Source organism: Loxodonta africana, chromosome 8 (genome assembly GCF_030014295.1).
Source record: "Loxodonta africana isolate mLoxAfr1 chromosome 8, mLoxAfr1.hap2, whole genome shotgun sequence".
Classification (NCBI taxonomy): Eukaryota; Metazoa; Chordata; class Mammalia; order Proboscidea; family Elephantidae; genus Loxodonta; species Loxodonta africana.
In genome coordinates, this window is record NC_087349.1 from 89,482,101 (window position 1) to 89,495,611 (window position 13,511).

The window sequence follows — 13,511 nt, forward strand, 5'->3', positions numbered from 1 at the left end:
TGGTCGGCAGGCAGTTCGAATCAACCAGGCACTCCTTGGAAACTCTATGGGGAAGTTCTACTCTGCCCTAGAGGGTTGCTGAGTCGGAATCGACTCGATGGCAGAGGGTTTGGTTTGGTCTGGTTTTAGCAGGTTTGGAAATCTCAAGTTTGTTTGCAGTTCCAAAGTGTTGAATTTCATACCGAGTTCAACCGATATTTTTAAATAGTAAACTAATAAGCTTTGTACAAAAGAGGGTATGTCTGGCTCCTCCTTTAACCATCTACCTCTGCCTTACCCCAGGCAACACTCTTGTCATTTTTGTGTCTCAAATGAGCATTTTTCTCAATGTGCTCTTTGTTGTCTTTGCTAGGGATATGAACCAACAGAAGAAAAATCATTGGGCAAAGAGTCTGAAGAACTGATTTCTTGTACCCTACTTCTACCCCACCATTAACCTGATCACTGAACCTCTCAATTTTATTCCTTACTGGTAAAAAGAAGGGCTGGCCCTGTTAGTCTGAGAGCTCACTAGTCCTAACTTTCTGGAATTTTGTGTTATAGGTCAGTGAATGCAAGGTACTAGAGCAGAAGTTACAAGCATAGGCTTTAGAGCCAGTCAATCTGGCTACTGCCCAACTTCCTCCACTGGGTGACCATGGGCCAGTCATATAATATCTCTGCACCTCAGTTTCCCATCAGCAAAATGAATGCAACAGTATCCACCTTATAGGATTTTTGTCAGATTTTTTAAAAATATGGTGTAGAATAAAGTGTTTAACTAACATTAAACTTATTGCTGTCGAGTTGATTCTGACTCATAGTGACCCTATAGGACAGAGTAGAACTGCCCCATAGGGTTTCCAAGGAGCAGCTGGTGGATTTGAACTCCTGACCTTTTGGTTAGCAGCCGAGCTCTTAACCACTGTGCCACCAGGGCTCCTTAACTAACATTGGCTAAGCATTTACTATAAGCTAGTGTTCTGCCAGGATTTTATATGCACCGTCTCATTTCTCATGACCGCATTATAGGATGGATACTGTTATTAACCAGTTGCTGTTGAGTTAATTCCAACTCATGGACCCCATGTGTGTCAGAGTAGAACTGTGCTCCATAGGGTTTTAGTGTCTGATTTTTCTAAAGTAGATTTCTAGCTCTTTCTTCTGAAGTGCCTCTGGATGGACTCAAAGCTTTTGGTTAACAGCCAAGTGCATTACCATTCGTGGCTTAGGAAGTTGAAACAACTGAATTCAAGTTATAGGGCTTGTAAGCATGGAGCTGGAGTCAAGCCTAAGTAGTGCAGGCCCAGGCCAAGCTTTTGACTCATGTGCTATGCTGTCAGATACAGATAATTCTCATTATCCATGGTAGTTACGTCCTATAAAGTTACCATGAACACTGAATTATTTACCACTGAACCGTTGTTCCTAGGGGAAATACGGGGTTAGGTTCCTGCAAGCCTCTGGTCACAACATTTTTGTCAGCTGATGAATACTGAACCTTTTAAAAAATGTTTTTCTATTTAAAGACACCTTATTTAATATATATTGTGATTCATTAACACTGAACTCATGGCCAGCGGCACTGTGACTCATGCCTGAGCCAAGCTTATCTCACACATGTATTTTCTGCTTAAGGCACACCAGCCATCATACACTAAGGATAGTAGATAGCACTTCAGCACTACGTTTGGGGAACATTTTAAACAGTGAAATCACCAACTAAGAGCACACAACTGCAAAAGCTGTGGAACTAACTAGACCATGAAAAGGACACTGGCTTACATTATGAGCTGAAACAAGAAGGCCTGCCATTGCCTTGTTCATCCTCAGCTGGGAATGTTGTGTCGGGTGACTCAATTTTTTTGTCACTCTACACATGTTCACAAATGACTGTGAAAGTGTTGTAGGTATTGATTTTGGGGTTACAAATACATTATAGTGAACAGGTGAAAGTTTGCAAATATGGAGTCTGTGAATAGTGAGAATCTACTGTCTCTTTCTCCATTTTCCCCACACATGTTGATTGTCGTTAGCTGCCATTGACTTGGTCTCTCACTCATGACCCATGCACAACAAAATGAAATGTTGCCTGGTCCTGGGATCATTACGATCCACAGAGTTTTCATCTGCTGACTTTTGGAAGTAGATTGTCAGGTGTTTCTTCTTAATTCATCTCAGTCTGGTCAGTGAAAAGGATGAGTTTTACTTTGCTTTCTGAAACAGCTACCTCACCCGTCATTCCGATTTCTTGCCAGACGTTGGTACGTTCAACTGCAGCTGGAACACAGGGTGAGATAGTCAGTCTCTCCTATCTGTATTCAGTGCCTGGCAGAAATGGAAGGAACTACAAAAATAATTCACTCTACCCTGTGGCTCTCGGATTGACTTATATAGTCAAAAAGAAGGGGATCCTTGTTAGTGGCTGGAGTTAAAATCCCAAAGTGCAGTCAGCCAAAACCTCATCCAGATGCGAGTGTGTGGTCACTGGTCATGCATTTCTCTTTGCTGAATTCCGTACAGCCAAGGCAACTGCCTTGCCTCGCTGCAGATCCACAGGGGAAAAAAGTTATGTGCACTTGTATGTAAAAGCACGCAAGTGGAGTTCTCCCTCGTCATCAGGAATGCTCGATACAGCAGTGTTTATTTCATGGCCTCCGTCCATGGAAAAAGCACCATCATTCTTCATGGGGGGAAAACTGACCCAGGTCTTCCTTACTGGTTGCTTGTTTTATTAAAATGGTGTAACATCATGGAGGATAATCTATTTCAATAAAAGCAATTTTGTGAAATTATAAAAGTGCTTGCATTTTAGTGAAATAACTACTGTTGGAGTATTTAGCTATTGTCAGCTAAAAAAGCACATAAGTTGCCATGAAATACTGTCTGCTCCTTTTCTTCGCCTGATGTTTTACATCCTCTGGGAAAAATATATGACAATGATGGCCTAACTGACTATTGTCTTTTATCTTAGGGTACACTCTTTTTATTAGTTCATTCTTTGGGATGTTATTTTATTTTTAAAATGTAAATTAGCCATTTCATGATGATATAATGGATTATTTCCTGTATATTCTTATTGTATAGCCCCAGAATAAGTCATCTTTATTGTGTATGAGAAATGACATTTGTTTCTGCCTTAAAATATCATTTGTCCTTTGTTAAATTCTCTACTGGCTAAAATTTACCATTCCTGCTAATTGAGTTGTGTGACTTTTAGTATAAAATATTTGGAGTGATTGAAGTTTGAAAGAGTTCAAATTTAAATAAAGTTACTTTGGTAGTCTGTCTGATAATAGCACTAGCTAATATTCATTGAGTAGTTACTAATAAAGAAGGCTGAAGAAGAACTGATGACTTCGAATTGTGGTGTTGGTGAATATTAAATACACTGTGGACTGCCAAAAGGATGAACAAATCTGTCTTGGAAGAAGTACAACCAGAATGCTCCTTAGAGACAAGGATGGCGAGACTGCATCTTACATACTTTGGGCATGTTATCAGGAAGGTCCCTGGAGAAGGACGTCATGCTTGGTAAAGTAGAGGATCAGCAAAAAAGAGGAAGACCCCCAACGAGATGAAGTAATACAGTGGCTGCAGCAATGGGCTCAAGCATAACAGTGATTGTGACCATGGCACAGGACTGGGCGATGTTTCATTCTGTGGTACATAGGGTCGCTAGGAGTCGGAACCAGCTCGACGGCACCTAACAACAACAACATTTACTATATGCTGGGACATGGTCCAAGCTTTATGTATGTTAACCTAACAATCTTCACAATGATCCTATGAGGCAAATTACTATTATTATTCCCGTTTTACACACAGGAAGATCAAGGCATGAGAGGCTAAATAAGCTGCCCATGGCCCCACAGCTATTCAGTACTGTTTCTGGACTTCAAATCCTGGTAGTCTGGTACCAGCATCCACTCTCTTAACTTCCGCCCCTTATTGCCATTTTAAATCTTGGGGTGATGAATAAAACCAAACCAAACCAGTTGTTGCCTCATTGATTTCATGTCTGTCAGAGTACAGCTGTGCTCCATAGGGTTTCCAATGGCTGTGATCTTTCAGAAGTAGGTTGCCAGGCCTTTCTTCTGGGGCAACTATGGTGGTTTTCAACTGCCAGCCCTTCGGTTAGTAGCGTTTAACCATTTTCACCACCCAGGGATTTTGGGTGATGAATAGAATCCATTTTATTGCTTTGAAAGGGCGATTTTTAAATGAGTACAAATAGATTGTTTCTTTAGTCAGAGGGAGAAGGAAGAGCCCATCAAGAAAGGGTGTAAAGAATAAGCAAGAATTTGTTCTTTCTCAAGCTCTAGTGAAAGGTCTGGTGAAAGACGCAGAGTAAGTCTTACTCCCCCTGGTGTTCAGAAAAGGAGCGTGTTGGGGACCCTGAATCAGATTTGAGGAAAGAAGTACCAGGAAGGCTTCATTTCCTTTCTGTCCCTAAACTAGAGAAATGAAAAGCAGCCAGAAAGTGAGACAGGAGTTTCTTTCCTCACTATTTTTGCTCTCAAGGCTTGCAATAAGTTAGAAACAATCAGCATCCAATTGTAACCTTTGGCAAAATTATTAAAATTTCTAATTCCCCCAAATTTCTCCTGTCCCCTACTCCTATCCACTCGGCCACACCCCTGGCCTTCTTCCAGGGCTTCTGGTTTTCCGTAATTAACGTGGTGGTTCATATCTTCTTTCTTTCTTTGCTTGTCTTCTACTCTGGCTGCTGGGGATGTGTTCCAGAATTCCCATCACAATTGCCTTGCTGTTGTAGCTTCGAGTTTCTAATAGACAACATTCCATGGAGAAAAATGTAAGATCGCCTTGAATTTTCAAGGCAACTTGAACTTCAGTTCTTGTTATTAGATAAAATGATGCTGGGACCATGAGTTTAAAGAGTGGCTCAACCCTGATTACCTGCTGCTTTCACTTGGGAGCTTTAAAAAAATACCAAACCCTGGGCCCCACCCCTGGAGAGAAGTTTGATTCATTTGTTCTGGGGTGGAGCCCAGGCATCAGTATTTTTTTTTTTTTTTAATATGAAGTCATGGTTGGGAAACACTGGTCTAGATTAATTTTTTGGCTTAAATTTGAATACCAAGACCCTGAAAGGCCATAACTCAGAAATATGTAAAATTCATTTAAATGGCCAATTGTAGTTCCCATGACCTGTCTCTCGAAAAGTGAAAAGAGATTTTTGCTATAAGTGATAGTCATTCCCAGAATAAAGGAAATATTCGTAGTGCTTTTGAAGTAAAAGGCAAGGAGGGCTGGGCTGCCTGCCCAGCGAGCCCTGGTGTCTGGGCCTTTCCGGCCACATCCTTGCAAGAGGCCAAAGCCTCTCAGGGGGCACTGAGCTTCTGTTAAAGGGGATGGAAAAATCTGGAAACAGAAAATAGTGATGACTGCACAGCATAAGGAACGTAATTAATGTCACTGACTTGTACATGTAAAAAATATCGAAATGGATATGTTTTGTTACATATATATATATATATATATATTAAGCAAAATTTAAAAAGAAAGAGGCCAAAGCCTTTCATGGCTAAGATGTTTCAGCTCATCTTCAGCCTGAGACAAACCAAGCTGATCACCAGAAATCATTTTTATGACAATGCCTGCTGGCACATACTAGGTGCTCGAGAAATCAAAACTCGTACGTGGCTTAGTGCAAAGAGCAGGACCACTGTTCCTGTGTGCGCTTAGAGATGGGCCTGGGTTCCTCATCTGTAAAACTGAGGCAGCGAGGCCTGCTTTGTGGGATTGCTTTCAGATTCAATGATATAACTTATGTGAAAGTTCCGGATTACTTAGCATCACACAATAGTAACTCCTCTCCTTTCCTCTCTTTTCCAGTGATCTAAAAAAGGTCTTCCCAGTTCAGAGGAGGGAGGTTTTCTCATTATAAATATCAGGCAGCCCCTCCAGTTATTATGATATTGGCCAACATGATCCATTGTATTTTTAAGTGATGCCAGTGAGGGATAGTTTTCCTATCTCTCGTCTGTAAGACACTAAAGACAGCGCTCCAAGGACATCTGTGGTCTATAGTTACAGCGCACACGGCAAGACTGCACAGGTTTCCTGGACTCAACTCTGTTTATTTACGGAGACCTGTTACTGCCAGTGCCGCCACAGCCACCAACCACGCCTGCTTATTGTCCGTCTCCAGTCTGGTCACCTCTCATAGTTCTGATTTGCCCCAGAAAGCTTAGCGTCTGTCAATCGACTTCGTACTCTAAAGCTTCCAGAAGATGTTTCAGCACCCAAGGAAAATAAACAGGCTTCTCCAGAGCCCAGGGGCATGGCTCTGATTGTTTCAAGTGGGAAAAGGAGGAAGAGACGAAACTCAGCAATGTCTCTGCGGGCAGCTAGAGGGAACAGAACTCAGGCAGAAGAAAGTGGGGACTCAGAGAACACCACACGCCTGATGGGGGGACAGACAAGTATTGTGGAAGGGGGTCACGGGACGGCCTCATACAGTCAAACAGCAGCATCTCAGCAATTAGAGATGATACGCTGTGTGGTGGTGTTTTTTATATATTTCTATGACTTTTCTAGGAAAGACCCTTTTTAAAAAAAAAAAAATTTCCACTGCTGTGTCATTCATTTATTCATTCATTCAGCAAATATTGACTATGTTCCTATAATGGGCCAAGCACTGTCCTAATACTTGAGAAGCAGGAAGGACAGCCCTGACTCATGGAATCTAGTAGGAGAAAAAAAGATCATTTAAAAAGCAGGAAATATTGATAAATTTAACTACACTAAAAAAAAAAAAATTTTTTTTAAACCTTAAGTCAGACACCCAAAGCCTCATCTCCCCAATGTCCCTTTTCTTTACCCGATTTAGGATAGTAGTTAAGAGACTAAATCAAGCTTCTGTTTAATTCTTGGGTTTACCACTTATTACCCATGTGATCTTGGACCAAATGGTGCCTCTTGTTTACTTGTCTGAGAATTGAATGAGACAATACATGGAAAGTTCTTAAGAAAAGTGTTTAGCACACAGCAAGCACTCAACCAGTGTTAGATTACTCCTATTAATTCACCCAGGTAAGTTAAGAAAGAAGCTATGGGGAAATCCAAATGACTAATTTATTGCCTGCTCTTCCTTGCCCCCCTCCCTTGTCCTCCTTCTACCTCCTTTCTTCCCTGGGAGAGTTGTTCTGGAATGTATCCAGGTGCAGGTCAGCGAGCTGCTCAGCTGTTGTTGGTTCCTGAACTCTTCTTTCTGGCCTCTATAGACAGAGCAACGGGATCTAGAACAGCCAACAAGCAACTCTGTTCACTGTTGAGCAGGTGGGCTGGCAGTTGAGGAGTTTCCCTCCTCCAGAAGATAGCAGGGACAGTCAGAGGTCAAACAGTCTGTTGCTTTTAGAAAACTTAGCAGCCTTCTAGGGCTAGGAAGGCCCTCTTAACAAAAGGGCCATCACATCCTCCTTCAAAGATCACCTTTGCTTCTTGGTTGCCACTAATCTTGTTTTCAAAGCTTTGGCCCTCCCTGAATCTGATATTCTGAACATCTGTCTCAGCTTTGTGTAAGCAATGATGTCTAATAGATTTTAAAAATTCATCTTTGTTTATCTGAGAAATTGTAAACATGTAAGTGCTCTTTGCTATCTGAAGCTTCCACCATCAGCCAGAGAAGCTTTGGTATTGACTGTGCATCTGCAAATATAGAATTTTTTTTCTAATAGTGGACGGGTAATTTGACCAATGTTGGATTCAGAAGGGTGGGCGTCTACAGCACATTCAGAAAGCACAGACTCTGAGGGTCCCCTCGAGGTCTCCCAGTCTAGCCTTCCCATCTATGGCTGCTAAACTTCTTTCCAAATAGCCTGAGAAGCTTCTGCCCCAGTGTTTGATGGTGCTGTGGGTTTCGCTAGCTCAACCAGCAGCCTGCCTGGGTGATGACCACTTGGATAGCTTGAATTGTTGCCACTGCCCTGGAGCCTGTTCCCACTCCGAGCAACCCTGTAAGACAGAATAGAATTGCCCCATATGGTTTCCAAGGCTGTAAACCTTTACAGAAGCAGACTGCCACATCTTTCTCCCAGGGTGGTGGGTGGGTTTGAACTGCCAGTCTTTTGGTTAGCAGGGCCCCACCTTGAATTATTAGAAAGTACTACTTCTATGAAGTCAGTTATGTTTTTCTGGGACTTTTACTCATCAGACATAGTTCTACTCACTTGAAGTAACGCTAAACCCATTCATCCCTTCTCCCAAATGAGAGCTGTCTTGTTTCTCTTGAATTTTCTTTTTTGGACCAAACATCTCAGTTTGATAAATTTTTATTTGTCATTCTCCACTACCAGCCAGTTTGTGAAGATGACAGACATTGTGCACTTCTTAAACAACTAACTGATTAATTTCCCATTCCTAATAACAACTTCAGGAGCCCTGGTGGCATAGTGGCTAAAGTGCTCGGCTGCCAACTGAAAGATTGGTAGTTGGAACCCACCAGCCGCTCCCAGGGAGAAAGATGTGGCATTCAGCTTCTGTAAAGATCACAGCCCCAGGAACCTGATGGGGCAGTTCTATTATGTCCTGTAGGATCGCCATGAGTCGGAATCAACTCCACGACAGGGAGTTTGGTTTAATAACAACTTCAGCAACAATTGGAAATCTGCGTTTCAGTAGACCATCTCTATTTGAAAACTTTATTCTCAAATCTGTTTTTTGGAGACTCATGAATACTTGAAACCAAGTGCTGCAAAAACATGTGTTTTTCATTTTCACCTGACATATTGCATCTTAAGACATCATGCTGGGTGTGCAGCAGCTGAAAAAAGCTAGAAAAAATGTAGCCGTTAAAGACGAGCAGTGATACAGGGACACGTGGTGAAGCAAAATGGGCAATGCAGAGAGCGGTTTGGTTTATAGCTCGGGGATTATAACCATTGTGATTAAATTGATTTCAATATAGAGAAACAATAGCCTGGTTAAGAGTCTCAAAAAAGTTCCAAATATATTTTAAACCATTTTTCACCTTGATCCACACCCTGCTGGCTTAGAGTGACTTTTAACACAAAGAAAAGGTGCCATGTCTACAGGGACCTTTAGTATTTATTCAACATTTATTTATAAAGTACTTTTCTTGTATTCAAGGCAGAGTATGTGTGGCATCAACACTATGAGGTATGTTTGGCTATCATCACCATGTTAAGGATAAAGAAATGAGGCGCAAACATTAATAACTTACCCAAAGTTACACAGATAGCAAGTGGTCAGACCAGGGTTAAAGCCCTGATCGCAGAGCTATGGTCTCACCCACACAGTCCACCAGCAGGGCTCGGAGATGTGTCGAAACTTTGCAACCCTGAGCTTCTCTGAATGTGTCTTGGGCAGGACTGTTGGTTCTTCTTCTCTGTGGTGAGGATTTCGGGAATGCTGATTCTAAAGCATCATCTGATTTAACCTGCCTCCCACTGGGGTAGGTGAAAATCTCATGTCCCTCTTTAGTGTCCTGGTGGCCATTGGTGAGTTGGCTTCTGTGTGGTATCTAGTGGATATTGTTAGCTGCTTTTGCATCGACTGCAGTTCATGCCAACCCCATGCAGAATGAAATGAGGGGCTGCACGGTATTGCATCATCCCCGTGATTAGTTGCAGATCAGGCTGTTGTGATCCATAGGGTTTTCACTGGCTGATTTTCCGAAGATCTCCAGGCCTTTCTTCCTAGTCTATCTTAGTCTGACAGCTCCACTGAAACCTGTTCAGCATCATAGCAACACACTAACCTCCACGGACAGACAGGTGGTAGCTGCTCATGAGATGCATCGGCCGGGAATTGAACCCGGGTCTCCTGCCTGTAAGGCAAGAATTCTACCCCTGAACCACCACTGTCCCCATGCTGTCTAGTAGAAAGGACACTAAAACCAAGCATCAGAAGCCATGAGTTATGGTCACAGCTGTGCCAAATACCAGCTGTGTGATCCTGGGCAATTCCTAAGATTCAGTTTCTTCATCTGTAAAAATATCCATCTTCCAGGTGTGTGATGTTGACTCTTTTATTCAACATATACTGAGCTTCTTGTATCTGCCAAGGACTTGGCAAGGCTTTGAGTGTGTGTTGTAGGTAAAACAGACATAGTGCTGTTTTCGTGGAGCCAGCAGCCAAGTGAGGGAGCTAGACAAAAAGAAGTAAGCAAAACGTGTATATTTATAAATGGGGATAAAGATTCCGAAGAAAACAAAAGGCTTCCACACTGGGGGATAGAGTGGTTGGGAGTGCCTGGTTGGATAAGGTGGCCAGGGGAGGTCTGTCTGAGGAGATTGTGTCTGAAAGATGAGAAAGCATCTGCCAAGTGAAGAGAAGAATTCCTGGCCTAGGAATAGCACCTTTGAAGGATCTGAGCTGGGAAACAGGATTAAATGAAAATACTGTATATGAGGGCACTTGGTAAGCTAAAACAGGCTAAACAGATGCAAGAATGATCTATTGCAAATGAAAAAAAAATAGCATTGGCCACTTGCAAAGAACAGCTCAGACCATATTCTTCCCATAAGAGTCAAGACTAGCATTCCAACCCAGTGAAGTTTGTTCCATTTTCACAAGATAACAGCCTTTATCCCCCAACACCAAAACTTGAAGTGCCTGGACTGAACAAACATCAGTGGTCATGTTTTCCCTGATTTCCATCATCTACCAAGGAACAGAACTTCCTCCCTCCTCACTTTTCCATTTCCTCTACCTTCTGTCTTTGCAGATTGGGCAACAATTTCTAAAAATTTCCTGAAGTTGACTAATGACAGGACATGGGTGTCTGAAGTCTGAACTGCCTGGCTCAAGCTAGGATGAGATGTTAGAAAAAGAGTGACGAGGGCGCCCCCTCTGAATCTCCTCCCTCTCCCTCTCTCCTGTTGGTGCCTTGATTTCGGGGTAACTGTCAGCAGGACAAGCTCCTAATTTTCTTTTCAAATGTTTTGGTCTTTAAATTTTATTCCCCTTCCTTAAACATATCTATGGTATGTAAAGAAAATTGGTAATGTTAAAACAGAAAGGGCTTATTATAATGGGATCCTGAGAGAATGGACAATACTGCAACTTCTTCAGCTTAGTGTTTCTTATCCAGGAGGTATAATTGAGGTCTTAGCTCCAGTGCCATCAGAGAGGACTTATCCGCCCACTCACTCTCAAGTTAGCCCGCCAGGGATCCCAGTCTCCCTCTATGACATCAACCTTAACTTTCCCTTATAGCATTTATCATTCTCTGAAATGATGTCGCATATATATTTGTTGTCTGTTTATCATCCGCCTTACCCACTATGACATAAGCACCATGAGTTCTGGATGCTTATCTGTCCTGTTCACTTTGAGTCCCCAGTTTTTAGAATAATGTCTGTCATATAACAGGGACTCAGTAACAAAATGAGTGAATATTCCAGTAGATCAAATTATAATGACTAGAAATAACACTTTCATAGCTCTTATCATATACCAGGCACTATACCAAGCACTTTAAATATATTATTTCATTTAATCATTATAAATAAATCATGGCACAATGGTTAAGAGCTTGGCTGCTAACCAAAATTTCAGCAGTTCAAATCCACCAGCTGCTCCTTGGAAACCCTATGAGGCAGTTCTATTCTGCCCTGTAGGGTTGCTATGAGTCAGAATTGACTTGATGGCAATGGATTTAGTTTAGTCATGTGGTAGCCACTAGTATTAGTCCTGTTTATAGATGAGTAAACTAAGGCACAGAGAAGTGAAATAATTTTCCCAAGAGCACACAGCTAATAAGTGCCAGAATTAGGATTCAAATTCAGAATCTGCTCTTTTGTCCACTCTATATAGAATAGGTCGCTAATTAAAAAAAAAAAAATTGGCACTACCAAAAGAAATAAAACTCTTTAAAACAAAGTTATCTCCCACAAACGAGAAGCTTCATCAGTTTAACCAAAGGCTTCAATTTTGTGTCTGTGTTTGTTATATGTGTGTGTAAAAAGAAAACAAATGTAGACAATTGGGCATTGTGAATATTCTCTTGGTAGACATTCTGAACTCTTGGATTACTGGCAGTTACTTCTGCTTCTGTCTACATCTCACACCTACTAAAATACTTCTAAGAACACATAAAGAGAAAGTAAAAAAAAATCCCTTCAAAAAGCATATCTCAGGAGGATTCAAATGGATTGTTTTTTAATAGACTTGTTGTATCAACAAATACCATTTCTACACTGTGCAAGATGCTCACAAGCAGCCAGACCAGGCTGAGAATGTTAAGTCCTGAGCCTATTGGTCATCCTTTTGATTTGTTGACCGCTTTGTGTATGGTTGGTTCTGGAACTGACAAGGGCGCCAGTGGTAGTGGTAGGGTGCATGATAGGGGGAGTATGAATGTATGGGCTTTGTGAGCTTGTCCAGTGTAATAAGGACAGAGGCGGGGACCTGGCATCCTTCTTTGGGTTCCCTTGGTCACATATCTTCAGATCTAAAAGATAATGATCTAACCTGTCTCCAGTCATTGGGCAGTACAAATTCTGTACTGCCTATGAAACCAGACAGAATCTCTAAATCGTTGTTATCTGAAGCCAGGAGTCTGGCTCTTAAATGTAAGAGTGAAAAGAAAATCGATGAGTCTGAAACTTTAACCTGTCTTCTTGGCTATCTGATAAGTTAAGATTCCCAGAACAAAAAGTAAAATGAAGGTAAGTGATAACAATTTTAAGCCTCATCTTTTTCTCAGATGTTGGCAGTGCTTTGTAAGTGTGATCCTGGCATTTCCCATTACAGCCTGTAAGATGGCAGGCAAACTCCCACATGAACTTTGTTTGAGCATGCTTCTGAATAGTGAGTGACTAGTAGCTCCTAGTTCCAAAGGAGCTTTTTTTTTTTTTAATTTTAAAATTTGTAATACTAGAACATTTATTGCGCAACTAAGCGTTGAACTCCTTAAGATGAACTGGATGCTGCAACAGCTGCCCTCTTGGGTTTAGGTGTTGTTTCTTCACGGACACCATGACTGAATCTGTGGCTTACAATTTTTAGGTGTTTCTTTTGACCAGTACTGGTAGTATTTCATCTTTTAGCTTTGGCACTCCAATTGTACTTTCTCTTGTGCTTGGCAGGGTAGCCACATTTGCCAAAGGTCAACTTCTGAAGGTGGTAGGCCTTAGAGCCACAGCAGCGGCACAACGTGTGTGTCTTATTGCGACGCTTTCCAAATGATGATGTTTCTTTGTCATCTCGCTTCTGCAGCCAAGGCCAAAGAGGCCGGAAGAGAAGGGACTTCCACTATAGTCAAAGGGTTTTTTTTTTTTTTTTTATCATTTTCACCCAAAATTTTAATCATGTCATTTTCTTTTCAGACCAGTTGGCCAGATAAATGCATACTCATTAATTAAATTAGACTGATATTTTATAATAAAAAGGACAAAAAGATCTCTATACATCCCCATGATATGCTTCACTCTGTCCTTAAGGGACAATATTTTATTAAAGTATATATTATTCATTTTAAAAATTATTATGGGCTACACATCATGATATTCCATTTTCATCATGCCATTCACCTGCTCAAA

The 13,511-nt window shown here is 41.5% G+C and overlaps 1 protein-coding gene and 1 pseudogene across 2 annotated transcripts in view; one reads left to right on the forward strand and one right to left on the reverse strand.

Moving 5' to 3' along the window:
- The window catches only part of CREB5 (cAMP responsive element binding protein 5), a 390,225-nt gene that overhangs the window by 169,861 nt on the left and 206,853 nt on the right, over positions 1–13,511 (forward strand). The gene's annotated exons all lie outside the window — the stretch shown is intronic.
- Positions 12,869–13,511, reverse strand: part of LOC111749704 (large ribosomal subunit protein eL37-like) — a 32,929-nt pseudogene continuing 32,286 nt past the window's right edge.